Source organism: Lagenorhynchus albirostris, chromosome 4 (assembly GCF_949774975.1).
Source record: "Lagenorhynchus albirostris chromosome 4, mLagAlb1.1, whole genome shotgun sequence".
Classification (NCBI taxonomy): domain Eukaryota; kingdom Metazoa; phylum Chordata; class Mammalia; order Artiodactyla; family Delphinidae; genus Lagenorhynchus; species Lagenorhynchus albirostris.
Window position 1 is genome coordinate 68,050,443 of NC_083098.1, and position 14,331 is coordinate 68,064,773.

Here is a 14,331-nt window from a genome sequence, read left to right on the forward strand (position 1 = left end):
CAATTCATAATTTTAACTAAAAGTAGACTATCTCTCATTTCAGTAACTTGACAGAATTTTTAAAAATCTAGCTATAACAATTATTTCTTAGAAACCTTATCTCACAGGTATTTTTCTTATAAATGGAACAAAGCACTCTGGATTTTCTAAAACACTGGCTGGTATGTGAGGTAAAGACTATACAGAAATATCATGCAGTTTGTAAAACAAGATTCTCAGATTAACCTCGGGAATACTGTGTGTATTTGTTTTGTTTTTTAATAGAAACCGTGAACAACAACAAAAAACGTACTGCTCTTGAGTTTATATATACTTATTTAAATAATCTATTTCAATTCTGAAACAGTTTCATTGTTTCAGGTAATAACATAATCAGTATATTTTTTGAGTTAATTATAGAAATAGTGAATGTTCTTTAAGAAAACAGAGATTTGTAAGGAGACAAATTAAATTTTCCTTCAGCTCCCTTCCCACACCGTCAAGAGGTAAGCAGTTAAAAATGTGGTGACTTTTCTATTAGAACTGTCTACAGAAAAAAAACAAACATTGTATATTTCTTCCCATCCCTCTTTTAATTTTCTTAAGTAACTTTTAATCGGGTAGTGTCACACTACACACATTGTTTCATATCTTGATTTATTTTACTTATTAATTTAACAATATATGGTGGAAGTCTTTTCATTCCTATGTTGTATCCCTCATTTTTAATGGCTACATTACATATACATATAAAACATTATTTAATTGGTCTTATGTTAATGGGCACTTAGAAATGATTGACATGTATACACTGATGTGTATAAAATGGATGACTACAAAGAACCTGCGTATAAAAAAATAAATAAAATAAAATTCAAAAAACAAGAAATGTCCCAGTGTTTTTGTGTCATAATACTGCAAGAAGTATAAACTTACCTGTGTACCTTGGCTATAATATTTTAGAAAAAATATAACTATCCAAATATATTTTACAGTATATGTTAATAAATGAAATTGATGAAGGCATAAATATATTTGAAATTTGGCAAATATCAACAACTAGATGTCCAAAAATCTTAATAAAAATGTATACTTCCACCAGCAGTACCTTCCTCTTCAAAACTACACATTACCAATTCCTTTATATTTTGCCAATGTGATAGACAAAGAATGATATAACGTCCTTATTTGAATTTTCACCACTTTATTTATACAATGAAATATATTTCCATGTTTCTTGACCCTTCATCTTTTTTTATTATACATTGTTATTGTAAAAGTTGTTTGGATAGAAGAAAATTGAAAAGTTGTCCTTTATACTTGTGGCAAATATGTTTTTCTAGTTTGTTGTTTGGTTTCATATGTTTGCTGAATATATATATTTCATTTTTATACAGCAAACTGTCTATCTTTTCACGTCAGATTTAACAGTTTCACAATCCAAGACTGTGAATATAATCAGTACATTATTGGAAAACAGTCAAATGTTTAATTGTAAAAACTCAACAAGTCTTCTTTTAAAAGCACATAAATTGAAATTCTTAAATTCTTTACCAACCAGCTAGTAAGGTGATTTTCACATAAGAGAATTAATTATAGAGATAAATACATGATAGCTATAAATTTGCATTGATAGTTGATTAACTCACTAATGCTGGCACATACATAAAAATGTATTTAAATAAATACATTCACCTTTTCTTATGGCTTTTTTAGTAAGCATGAAATGTGGAAAGCAAAGAAGGGAGGAGAGAAGCAAGAAAGTGTAAAAAGAGTGGGAACAGGGAAAAAGAGATTTTATTACTATAAATATTTTCACTTGAAACTCTACAGAAAATATTGATTTGGTTTATGAAACCATACCTATTATTTCAAAATAGAAAATGACATTAGTTTTTATACCGTTTCTATACCATTTTGGAAAAACTATACATGTACCAAAGACCACACGCATAACTTCCGAATAGGTCACTCAAGCTGCACTGCACAGTTAATTCCATTCTGGTTGTCATTCAACATCTTTCTTGTTTTGTCCTCAATCCCCCTCAAACACAGACAGACAGATACACACACGCAAACACACACACCTGAATCTAGCACATCCACAGCACTGATCAAAGAGAGTTAACACAAAGATTGGTGGTAATAATTATTTTTTTTTATAAATTTATTTTTGGCTGCATTGGGTCTTCGTTGCTGCAAGCGGGCTTTCTCTAGCTGTGGTGAGCGGGGACTACTCTTTGTTGTGGTGCACAGGCTTCTCATTGCGGTGGCTTCTCTTGTTGAAGGGCACGGGCTCTAAAGCGCAGGCTCAGTAGTTGTGGCGCACAGGCATAGTTGCTCCGCGGCATGTGGGATCTTCTCAGAGTAGGGCTCGAACCCATGTCCCCTGCATTGGCAGGCAGATTCTTAACCACTGCGCCACCAGGCAAGCCCGGTAACAATACTTTTAAAGTTTGTTCCTGAGTCAACATTTTGACAGGGTAGTCTTTGGTATAGCCATTTTTTAAAAATCAGATTGAAACTGCTTCCAAACATTGAGTTGATCTTGCTATATTTTGTTAACCTAACCTATTAAGTCATATTGTTAAAAAACAAGTTAGTTTAACAAAGAAATAAAAATAAGCAAATAATAAAGTCAAAGCATTGTTTGACTAAGGGGACAATTTGGTTGATTAAACTCATCAGTCCATTTTGCTAAAACGCGTACACAGACATAGCTTTAATTTGGGTCTTAACTGTCAAAAACATGACTTAGAACCAGACAGTGGCAAAGTCAACTAAAATGTCGAGGGCAAATTTCCCATGTATCTCGTTTGAGCCTATAAGGATTATTCAAAAGTTATAGATATGGAAATTTTTACAGGGTACTAGGGTTGATTTGTGGATGCTTTCTTCCATTTAACATATAATTGCATTAGTATCAGTAACTCAGTGATAAATTGCATTCCTGAATAATGAATGCTTTGTTTAAAGGAATGTATTACTGGAAACTATTCTATAACATATCTAATTAGCTATTTAAATTATTTTAATTACATTGCTAAATGCTTTAATCAGCAACTAAAGTCCAATGGAAAAATATGCTTAAGTTAAAAGATTTTTGTTGTTGTTGTTTTGTCTTTCAGTTGTTTTCTCATTCAGTTACCATGCTAACAACGGAGAGACTTTGGTTACTAGAGAAAACAACTAAGACACGGAAAATGTCAACAATTCAATGCAAGTTAGCCAGTGAAATAATACGGGGAAAAGATGGCATATTCTTTTTTTTTTTTCTTTTTGTTTTTTGGTACGCGGGCCCCTCACTGTTGTGGCCTCTCCCGTTGCGGAGCACAGGCTCCGGACGCGCAGGCTCAGCGGCCATGGCTCACGGGCCCAGCCGCTACGCGGCACGTGGGATCTTCCCGGACCGGGGCACGAACCCACGTCCCCTGCATCGGCAGGCGGACTCTCAACCACTGCGCCACCAGGGAAGCCCAGTTGGCATATTCTTGAGGTCCTTCTCATTTTCATAACATGAGTTAATTTGTGGTAACAAAGAACAGAGTGTCACCTATTAGGTGTGTAATAGACATTGGCTGAATAAATGGGAAAAGCTTCAGATGTGAAATCTGGTAGACTTCTGTTAAGATGCTGCACTTTGGAACTACCCACTGACCATGGGACTAAGAGGACGCAAATGAAACTAAGCTTCTCTGCTAAGGACGTCCAGAACCTCAGGAATTGCCCAAGTTCCATGCAGAACACATCCCTAATTAAAAGTGCTCCTGACCAAGGATTAAACAACAGGAGAATTAGCTCCCAGTTCTTGCTCACTTGTTTCTGCACAAATCACTCTTATTCTTCCTTTTCTGAGACCTCAGCCAATCTGTTGTTAAAACTTCTTGTTTTTTGTTACTCTCTTCTTGGGCTTTCCTACTGCAATCCTGCTTGGTGACTTTTGACTCAAAATGCTTTAAATTCTTGGTGGATGTGGGTTATGATAACTAAAGATACCAGTCTAAAGATGGGGTGAGGGTGGGAGCAGGGTGCTAAAAGCTGATGACCAGAGTCAATTGATTCCTCCTGGACTCAAGGACAGGGGTCAGAGATTTGCTAGGATAACCCTAGGGCTTTACAGGGTAGCATTCAAAGAAGGGAGTGCTACTTGAGACATAGGATTTTAGGACAAAGGATATCAATAAGTAAAAGACTAAACACAGATTAAGAGGTAAGCAGCCAGTTAGTTGGTTGAGGGCATTAACCCAGTATAATTAATTAAGATTTTAAACATGTTGAATTTAAGGTGTCAGGATAACACTCAGGAACGTTTAATTTTCATTTGGATTCATGAGTCTAGAAGTAGACTATAGTCTAAAACCATGGTAATAACAGTAAGTAGCTGAAGAGGATAGATGTAGAGGAGAATAAATGCAGAAGGTGGAGTATCAGTAGCCACTGAAGAAATGTAGAAAAGCGTACTACTTAGTTGATGATCATATATATAACATAGAGAAAAGCACTGTGTATCTATTTAAGGAAGATTTTCATTTAGATTTTCACTAAACGGACAATATGCCTGCCACTGCTACTTAATTTTAGGACAGATGAATCAAGCACTTATATATATCTCTCCCTGGGCCAAGCCTTCAATGCACTGTTCAAATCTGGTTTTCCATGGATTGTTTTACATATTCAATGATCCACTCAAAAATAAATGGTGCAGTCTATTCTCTATGAGGCAGAAACTAAAATCTTCAGCCTGCCCTATGTGTCTGTTTGTTGTGATATTAAAAACTATTAGCAATACAGCTTATATTTTTATTTATTTTTCATTTCCTTACTTTTATACTTTGTTTACCCCAAATCCCATGTATTAAATAAAATTAAATTTACTAAGAAAAAATTTTAAGCATAGATAAGAAAATGCAAATTAAAAGGCTATTTTGCAGCGGTAAAGATAAAACAGTTGCTTTAAATGGGTAATGACATAGAACATATTTGACCTATGTTTAGGGACAAAAAAAATTACATGATTTGATGATTGGTTGAACATGAAGGGTAAAAGTGAGGGTACAAGGATGACTACCAGGTTTCTGGCATAAGCAAGTGATTAGATTGTAGTGCCATGAACAAAATCTAGTAGGAAGTTGAATACAGGTCAGTGATTTAGAAGAGAGATCTTCATAAATTTGAGAATTGTAAGGTAGTTCTCAAACCAGAGCAGTAGATAAGATAACCCATGGAGGGAGAAAGATTGTATTAAACATGTCCACGTGGCAGTTTTAAAATACGTTCATAATTCCTTGCTACTTCTCCATTTTTTTTCCCTTTCCTCTTGAATGTGGGCTTTACTTAGTGACTCACTTCTAATGGACACAGCCTGGTAGAAAGTGTGTGATTTCCAAGAGCAGTTCATTAACAAGACATTGCAGCTTTAACCTCTCTTGAATCACTCACTTTGTATAAAGCCGGTCACCAAATCTTGAGCACATTCAAGCAGCCCCAAGGAGAGGTCCAGAAAAGGAACTGAACACTATGCTGACAGCCAGAATGAACTTGCAAGGCCGGCAAGTGAGGCATCTTGGAGGCTGACCCTCCAGCCACAAGAAACCCTTCCTTTGGGTAACTACAACCCTATGAGAGACCTGGAGTCAGAACCAGCAAATTAAACTATTCCCAGATTCCTAACCTAAAAAAACCACAGAAGATAATAAACGTTTACTGTTTTAAGCCACTAAGTTTTGGGCTATATATTACTAATACAGTGCAGAATCAATTATGAAGGAATGTTTAAAGAGTGGACATTGAAACTGTTGGATGATACTGAAGAATTACCAAATCAATAAAAGAAAAATACTATGAATGACCCACACAGAGAGTCTAATATTACCATCCCTTTGCTTAAACATAGTTTGGGCCATTAATTTAAAAAATATAACATTCCATATATATATAATTTATTATATACATATTTTATATTATGCATTATATATAATACATAGATAATCCAGGTTCAGCACTAAAAACAGATTACTAATAGGTGTTAAGTTTTTTTTCCCCCCCTGTATCCCAATGATCATAAGAAGGGGAAAAAAAGTCTCTTTTGAAAACTTTAAAATAAAAAGAAAATAGATCTGGTTCCTTATGATAAAGAAGTAAATTAAACTATTTGTAGGTCAAGGCTAATGATTTTAAAGGTGTTTCTTAATTATAGAGAAGGACACTTACATATCTGGAAGTGGGTTACTGCCTATAATAAAGTATTGCAATGCCTTTTAAAAATTCTTCATTACTTAAATGCTGCCAAAAAGCAAATATTCCCAATTTTAAGTTTCAGCAGAACCTATGACATAATTTTCTTAAATGTAAGTATTTTCTCTGTGCTGTTTTACATGCCAACACACTTATCCAAATTTTAAAAAATGTGCTCTGAAAATCTAGTCTGAAATGTTTGGCAGCAAAAATAACACTGGAAATCCAGTGAAATATCAAACTATCATCTACTTTCTATAAAAGTACATCTACTACCAGTAAGCATCTAATATACTGAATTTCAAAAGTCTATTTCTACAAAGAATACATATAATTTAAATACTTTAGTATTTAATTAAGTGTAACACAGTGACAATTAAAATTGACACCATAAAGAAATAACCAAAGGCAATTATGTTCTGAGGTCAGAAAGAAAAGCATGAAATTTAGAATTTCTGAAATTACAGGGAAAAAATGTCCTAATGAGAGGAATGTCATAAAACAATTACTGTAAAGCTATCCTTCTGACTTATGGAGCTTCAGCATGAGGGTAACATTAATCATTCTTTTTGAGGATATATATACGAAATGGTAACCTTTAAGTGACATTATCCACATGGAGGTTGCCTAAAAAATGTAGCAAGTGTTTGAATAAATGAACTCATATCTACTTGTTATAAGTTTTCAACATTTAATAAAATTATACTCTACATTGTCTTCCAATTATATTCATGAGGGACAAAAATTTTTAAAACTGAGTCAAACTTCACATATCACTATTATCACAGCCTTTTCCTAAATGTCAAAAACACCAAACTGGCTGTTCGAAGTGTTCTTAAGAGTAAAATTATAATTTCAAGATAAACAAGAATCCAGTAAAAAGAATTATACAATTCAAAAGAAATTTTAAAAGATATGCCAATTTAACTCTAAATGTATATTTATCAGTTACAATGTGGCTGCTGGGAGTTACTAAACACAAGACGTGGATATTGTTTAAATTCTCCATCCACATTGGTGATTATCTCAGGCCTCGGAGTGGTCCTATACAGAATGGGGTTCCAAAAGTCTGGCAGAAGGAGCTTCAGAGGTATCATATGAAATCAAGAAAATGATAAACATTCGTGTGCGATGGTTAATTTTATGTGTCATTGTGACTGGGCTAAGGGATGCCCAGGTAGCTGCTAAACCATTATTTTTGAGCATCTCTCTGAGGGCATCTCTGGAAAAGATTAACAAAGATTAGCATTTGATTCTGTAGACTAACAGAGATCACCCTCACCAATTTAAGGTGGTCTGGTGAGGGCCTGAATACAACAAAAAGGCAGAGGAAGTGTAAATTTTCTCTCTGCTTGAACTGGGATAACTATCTTCTGCCCTCTAACATTGATGCCCCTTGCTCTGAGGCCTTCAGACATAGGCCAGAGCCTACACCAGTGGCCCTCTGATTTTCAGGTTTTTGAGTACGGGTTGGAACTACATCACTGGTTTTCCTGGGCTGCCAGCTTGCAAACAGCAAATCATGGGACTTCTCAGTCTTCATAATTGTGAGTCAATCCCTCATAATAAATCACTTCATATTGACCTAGATAGATAGATATAGATAATATAGATAACTGTGATATGTGAAAATTGACAGTTTAGAAATTTCATGTCATGAATATAACTGGAAAACAATCTAGAGAACCCTAATAATGTGAGTGTAGCAAAATCCCTAAAGGCAAAAGATAGCATCGATGATTACTAAAACCCAAAGATTATAGAATAATGCCAACAAGATCAGATGGGTGAAAGCTCACAGCAGGGGAGAGCAGATGGACAGATGATCCAGAGCAAAAGTACTGAGAATCTTCCTAAGTGTCTCCATTTCACTCTAGAATCTTAGAGTTGAAGAGAGAGTGCACAACCTATGTAAGGTTTAACCATCATAAAGTACAATGAAAATGTGAAACAGATTACAAAGTAATGAAGCGATAAATTTGTTTAGTTTCTTAAGACAGATTTCTTGAAGGAAGCAAACTTGAGATGTCCTTTAAAGATGAAATAATATATGAATATAGGAGAAAAGATAACAAAATATTCCAGGCAGAAATTCTGAGCAAAGAGAGCTATATTCAGCATTTTGAGTGAGGATCTCAAAGAGATATCTGTACCCCCTTGCTCATTACAGCACTACTCTCAATAGCCAAGATATGGAAACAACCTAAGTATCCATCGATGGATAAATGGATAGAGCAGCTGTGGTATATATATATATATATACACAATGGAATATTATTAAGTCATGTGAAAAAAGGAAATCCTGCCATCTGTAACAAACAATGATGAACCTTCAGGAAATTATGCTAAGTAAGGTAAGTCAGACCAGAGAAAGACAAATACTGTAAGATACCACTTATATATGGAATCTAAAATAGCCAAACTCATAGAAACAGAGAACAAAATAGTGGTTTCTGGGGGTTGGGGGTTAAGGGAAATGGGGAGATGTTGGTCAAAGGGTTTAAATTTCCAGTAGTTGTAATATGGATAAGTTCTGAACATCTAATGTACAGCATGGTGATTATAGTTAACAAAACTATATTATATACTTGGAAGTTACTAAGAACACTTAAATGTTCCCATCACAAAAAAATAAATGGCAATTATGTGAGGTGATGAAGGTGTGAATTACTTCTAATGTGGTAATCATTTCACAACATACATGGGTATCAAATCAACACGTTGTACACCTTAAACAAACACGATATTCTATGTCAATTATAACTCAATAAGTATGGGGAAAAGAAATTATATTCACAAGAGATTTGGGAGTAGATGGCAGACAGGAACTAAACAGCAGTCAAATCAGAAAGAGGCTTCAAATTAGATTCAGAATATAGTCCAAATACAGGGTAGTGGAAGATTACAGCATAAAAGAATAACGTAATAATAATATTAATGAAATTAATCTTAAAAAGCACTAACAAATAATTATTCAAACAGATTAGGTGAAAGATAACAGAGTCTGGAAATTGATGACACAAAAGGCGATATGATGATGGTAATTGCTAATACATATTGGGTGTTTTAATTTTAAAAGTATCATTTTATTTTTTTTAAAGTATCATTGCCAATGAGAACATACTGTGTAGCACAGGAAACTCTACTCAATGTACTGCGGTGACCTAAATGGGAAGGAAATCCAAAAAGAGGGAATATATGTATATGTTTAGCTGATTCATTTTGCTGTACAGTAGAAACTAACACAACATTGCAAAGCAACTATACTCCAATAAAAATTAATTTAAAAAAAAGTATCATTGTATTTCAAACTCCAAACTATAAAAGCTTGTCAATATTATCATCCCCATTTAGTGTACACCAGGAAAATTTGGTTTAGCCCAATATGCTAAGAATGTGAGGCATGAACTAGAAAGTCATACAAGTGAGAGAAAAGATGCAATGACTCTTCTTGTGTGTCACACAAACAGAAAGAACAAAGGAAGGGGAGTTCTGTCAGGAAATACATAAGGCAATGTGACAATATCACACTAGTTATCAATAATATAAAGTTTATGGATTGCCATTCCTTTGATGAAATGAAGCCTTATTTCCAAATATGAAATGCAAGTTAAATATTCCAATTACTGTGTCTGACAGGGGCCTTTTTTTTAATAGCACAAAACATAACAGCATAATACTATTATTTTAAGAATTTTAAGATTTCTTTCCTAACATTTTAATACATTTTAATATTGTATCACAAAAACTAATATGAAAATTTCCTTTGTGTGAAAATCTACTGCAGTTAAGATGGAAAATCACTACTTTACTTTTAAAATGTGACATTAATTCTCAAATGTAGTCATTATACTTTTACTGAAGTATATAAATATGATTTTCTTTATTGCAAATAGCCAAATTTCAAGTTTATGTTATTCTTGTCATATAACAGAGAAAATCTGTAGTCATATAGATTTTAACAAGAAATATACAGTAAATTTAGAGAAGGATATATATAAGTTTTGAATAAACAGTGATGTCTCAAGTTAAGACTAAATGACATTTAATTTTGAAGGGAAGGAATTCCTGAACAGTGAATGAACTCTCTACTGCACTGCAAACGCGATTCAGAAATATACAAGCAGCACCTACTTACATTCGTCCCCTCCTCTCTCCCCGCAAACACACTATATTCCTTGGAAAGGATAAAGAGCTTTCAGTGGCTTAAAAGTTTTTGTTTTGTTTTATCCTTAAGGAAAGCAATGCTAAGACATTTTCTAATTCAGCAGGGTAAATCTTCTGCAGAAAAGACCTTGTAATAACCTCTTTGGTAATCTTCAATATTGAAAAACATATACAACAGGGTTTATAAATCCTTTATCCACAAGCTTTATAACAGCTTTCACATATATAAACTCACCCAGTCAGTGCTGAACACTAGTGTCTGTGTAATGCACCCGAGATTAGAACAATAAATCTAATCATAAAGACCCTGACCAAATCCTCATCTCCACATTGGTACAGTTTCTAGCCAAAGTTTCCTACTACCTGGTTGCAGAAGCTAAAAGTTAAAATTCATTCCACTAGAATGTATTTGTTAGGAGTAAGTTTCCAAATTGATGATGCTCCTTGCAAAATGAAATGCTTATTCTTTTTTTTACTCCCAGTGAAAACTTTTATTAGCAATGTTTTAAAACAAATATATTTTCATTAAGAAGTTAACTAAACACTAAATACTGAATGTAAGTCCTGGCTTTAAATACAGTGAAATCTCTATTTGGTGATATCGGTAAATGAGGAATGTATTAACCAATCAAATCTCTCAGCCTAGGAAAGTCCAGATACTTGCTAAATATGCAAACTGTAGGATAGGAAGAGTAGCCAGATAGTTTTTTTTTCATAAATACTGATGACAATTTTTCCTACAAAGTAGGAAAAGTAAGCAGTCAGAATGTGAATAAAGGGACTTCCCTGGTGGCCCAGTGGTTAAGAATCCGCCTGCCAATGCAGGGGACATGGGCTCAAGCACTGGTCCGGGAAGATCTCACATGCCACGGAGCAACTAAGCCCATGCGCCACAACTACTGAGCCTGTGCTCCAGAGCCCACGTGCCACAACTACTGAAGCCCACGTGCCTAGAGCCTGTGCTCCGCAAAAAGAGAAGCCTCAGCAATTGCAACGAAGAGTAGCTCCTGCTCACCGCAACTAGAGAAAGCCCGCTCGCAACGAAGACCCAACGCAGCCAAAAAAAGGAATGTGAAAAAAGTTAGCCAAAATGAAAACATAAACCCTAGGCAAAACAAACAAAAAACCTGAGCACACACTGGATAATTCTGGACACTAGTGAAGATTGAAAGTGAAATATGTTGGGCTGGGTCAGAAGTGAACTCTCACCTTTCCCCAACTTTGAGGCAAAGCCACCAGAAGGATTCTGAATAAACAGATTTTTCTCTTCTCTCTAACAACAATAAAAACAATAAAAATATTCTGAAAGGCAGAAAAGCACCTCACACACTTAAGTTTCAAAAGCCTTATGCACTGACCTCAAAAACCACATTAAAAAAAATCAAGGAAACAGGTGATAAAGGCTATACCCAGGATTATTTGTATACATGGGAAAACTGTCGTGAAATGACATAGGGCATGTCCAGCACTCTATTTTATTTGTTCAGCTCAACTACAAAATATACCACTGAGGTTAGTAAAATTTTCCCACCTACAAAAATATTTAATGGAAAGTTTTTATATAATACATTTTCAGGATCACATAGCAAGTTTCTTGAAATAGATTAAAATCAAAGTTCTAAACATCTACCCTGATTCTTCCTCAAATCATTAAAAAAAAAGTTATGAAATAAAAACCAGTTTTCAAAATGATGGTTGAGAAATACATATTCTGACATGCCTGAATAATAAATATCAATGATTAACTTCATCTATTCATTCAACAAATAAAAATAGATCATTAAAGGGAAGTGTCCAACACTGTTCCAGGCTGTGGGTATTCAATGGTCAATAAAACATTGATTCATGACCTTATGGAATTTACAACATAAATGGAGGCAGGAGATAAACATTAAAAACAATTAAATATACAAATGATTAAATAACCCCAAAATAATCATGAAGACTATGATGGAAAAACAAAACAAAATATGACACTATGAAAGAAAACAGCACAGCTTCACCAACTGAGGTTTGAACAGCATGTCTGTCTCTGGTTTACCCAAGAAAGTTGGGAGTATCTAAAATGATTTTAACAAGTGTTTATAAAATTACTAAAACACAAGTTTAAAATCTTATAATGCTCAATGTTATTCAAAATGAATTATCTCATTAAGTCTTGCTCAAACTCTTAGTAGAGGAAGCGCTCAAAAATGTATTACAAACAGACATTTATTTGAATCAATAAGTTGTTGAAGGGGAGAGCAGAAAGGATGATTACACTCATAATTAGCTTTCTGTGATTCATACCAAAAAAGAATGAAGGGATAAACTGCATTATTTTTCACACTTCAATCAAACCATATCACTTTATAAGTATATTTAAACAGATGTGATAAAAAGAAAATGCTGACATTTGTAAAGAGATTTTCAGATCTTTGATTTAACTGGCACAGAATGTAATACATATTCTTTGAATGCAGCTATAAAAAAGATGTGTGCAACTTTTAATAAATAATATAGAGAGCCTTCTAATATTAATAATAATATACTGAGTTAATCTAATATGAATTTTCCAATCTCTCTATTTCTAAAAGAGTTTATGGGAGCAAAGATATCTTACAGATTTTAATAAGTTTCCAAATTATAATTTCAGGATTACAAGGTAAAATGTAAGTTGTTTTTAGTGAAAGAATCATTTTAATGCCTAGAAATTTGCCCAACTCCAAGAAACAAATCCATCACTAAAAATACATAAATCCAAAATTATTTCCACAGTTGACACATCTTCCTGTCAATGATATTGGAGTCATTGAATTGAATTTTAATTATATCCTGCTGATCATCTAATTTCATATTTATTTATCACTTGGAATCCTCTAGTATTTCCAAGATCCTTGTTAATGTTGACTATGGCTGATACATTTCCCTGTTATTTAAACAGGATTCTGTTCCTAATATTTGAGGAAGTTTTTTTTTTTTTAATTACCTTGTTTACTGAATTGATAATGATTTCAGAAGGCATTTTGCCAAGTTTATTATTTAAAAACTAAAATTTGAACTTATTAAAGTTCTAAAGTGACACACTGATATTTACAAATGATGACTATATGCATATACCTTATTGCAATTATTACATTTATTTATGCTTGCTTTTTCAATATATACAAGGATTACAAATCACACAGACATACCATACATACATACACCCGTAAGGCTGCTTTATGAAAATGTCAATTTTTAAGTTATTTTTCTAGTACTGCTGATGGTGTAGGTATGATGGAGTTATTCTCTTTCTCTTGGTTTGAAGTATGCTTTCAACATATTTATCAGTAAATGCCCAATTCAGAAAACAGAATTAGGTTGAATGACAGAGGCCACTTGGTTTGAGAATGAAAGTGTTTCACTTTAAACAAACAGTTTAAAAATAACCATTAATGCAGTTTTCAGTGTTTCTTCATTCTTCTTGTTTGTACACTTATTTGGCCAAACTTTCGTATTGGTTTTTTTCCCTCACATGAACATCCAAGAAAAAGAGACCAGTTATTATTTTTTTAAAAATCAACTGTCATTCTATAATAAAGTGTAAATAATATCTAGCTTTCCGTAATTAGTAAGCTTTCTCTAGTTATGTTTTACATCTGTCCAAGTGAATGCAATTTAGCAGGCTTTTTATAAGTATTTGTTGAATGCAAGTCAGTAGAGGTATTTAAAAATATTCTTTATATATATCAATTTTAATTGAACAGACTTTTTGTCCAAAGTCTCTGCAAAAAAGAGATTCTATTCTAGTTCATAAATTTATGGGAAAATATTAATCATTTGATTTCTATCTTACCAAAGCATAATTTAATATCATATGAATATTAATTTAGGAAAAAACTCACATCATGTTGTGAATATAAGGGGTTTTCCTGAAAAAAACAGTAGGGAAATTGGAAGAACTAGAAATCAGATGCAGGTTCACTCAAT

At 33.5% G+C, this 14,331-nt stretch overlaps 1 protein-coding gene across 1 annotated transcript in view; it reads right to left on the minus strand.

The window, feature by feature from the left end:
• Positions 1 to 14,331, minus strand: part of ADGRL3 (adhesion G protein-coupled receptor L3) — an 854,596-nt gene that overhangs the window by 484,086 nt on the left and 356,179 nt on the right. The gene's annotated exons all lie outside the window — the stretch shown is intronic.